Below are 1,892 nucleotides of genomic sequence, written 5' to 3' on the forward strand. Positions count from 1 at the left end.
ATCTATGCAAATATCAATGAAGGACAAAAGAGAGATCAGATACCCTGGAGCTAGAGTTACAGGTTGTTTATCTACCAACCAGTATGGATACTGGGAAATGAACCAGGATCCTCACCAACAGCAGGTATTCCTAGCATCTGAGCCATTTCTCCAGCTTAATGTAATACTTAAATGATTATTTGAATTAGAGACTTCAGATACAGCTTAATATAATTCAAGCAAATAAAGATCAATAGTTCTTTTACAATCACTAACCATAAGAAGCATAGCGAGCAATAATGAGAAGTCTCCAAGGGATTCTTCTGATATCCTTTAACAGCAAGGAGGGAGAGGAAGAAGAATAGCCCCATGGGAGTAGTGGAACATATAGTACTATTTTTTTGGCTGCACTCCCACTTTTCTTCTATTTCTTTAAGACATTTCAATTAATAACAGATCCATGTAGTGAAATACAAAACATTTATCAGAATCTACAAAGCACTGAAAATGCTTACTCTCTGTCCTCTCCTTAGATAATTGACGATAATTGTTCTGAGTTTGAGCCTAGGTCTCTGTGTTATAAAATGTCCTTTGTGCATCTCAGGTTCGAAATCACTATTATAAATCCAAAATGTTTAATAAATAGTTGAAGAAATCCTGCATAAAGTTACCTAATATAAATGATTTTAGTATAACCTATGCCAAGCACAATTTTGAGCATTTAAGGGATAAATCGTATATTTTCTCTAAATAAATTGGCCATGGTTTTTCAGGTCAGAATATTACTGACCTATATTCCATCAAAGCTGCAATGCTTCCTACTGTCAAAGGTTATAAACATAACCTATTTTAAGTGTATTTTAGAACTTTTTTTTCATAACACAACACTCCACAAAGGGAGAATTAGAATTAACCAAAATTAAAATTTCTGTGTCATTTTGCAACTTTATTCCACCATTATGATTTTCTTTTTTTAACTATTTTTTCTTTGTGAATTTCACATCATGTACCTCAATCTCACTCACCTCTCCTTTTTTTTTAATCTACCTCATGCCCCACTCAAAAGAAAACAAAAATAAACACTATTCTAAATGCTTTTCCTCATCATTCTCACCCCATTACATATGAATTTTATCTTACAAAGGTATGCAAAGAGAATCTGTTGACTGTGTGTGTGTGTGTGTGTGTGTGTGTGTGTGTGTGTGGTGGTGGTGGTGCTAAGTGAGAGACTTACACAGGCTTTCACTTCCATGCATTCAGTAAGTTAACCTTACATCATGGCCAGGGGAAGCTAGATGAAGGGACAGAAGAGGCTTCAGGCCTTGCAAAAGGTTCAAGGGAAGTGGAAAGATCGGGGAACATGCATATGACTACCTGGATATAAATTTCCTTCATAGAATTGTGTGTATGGGCCTCTGAAGCAGGTAAAGTGAGTGGTTAAGCAAGAAACCATCTCTTAAAGAACCATAGCACTTAAGAGACCAGGCCGGGCTCTGAGAATAGGTGCAGGGTAAGTCACTGGGAAGTATTGGAAGCTATACCCAGGATTACTAATTTTATTTTATCAGCTCCTGCCTCTACTTCTAATAGAACATTAGAGAAAAAGAACAGCAGGGAACTTACTAAAGCCTACTGAGACCCAAAATTAATATTAAAACTTCCCAGGTTAGAAATGTGAATGACGTTAGCATTAGTTTGTCTATCTTGCTTCAACAGTAACACAGACAGCTAGAAAGAAAAGAACTTAGTACTTTGAAATTAATAAGAAAAAGTTCTACATATGACCTAGTTTATCTGCTACCTATGTTTGTTGGTCAAATATTACATCAAAATATTTATGTTTTGGCCGGGCAGTGGTGGCACCTGTCTTTAATCCCAGCACTTGGGAGGCAGAGGCAGGTGGATTTCTGAGT

The sequence above is a fragment of the Mastomys coucha genome, unplaced genomic scaffold, assembly GCF_008632895.1.
Source record: "Mastomys coucha isolate ucsf_1 unplaced genomic scaffold, UCSF_Mcou_1 pScaffold6, whole genome shotgun sequence".
NCBI classification, from domain to species: domain Eukaryota; kingdom Metazoa; phylum Chordata; class Mammalia; order Rodentia; family Muridae; genus Mastomys; species Mastomys coucha.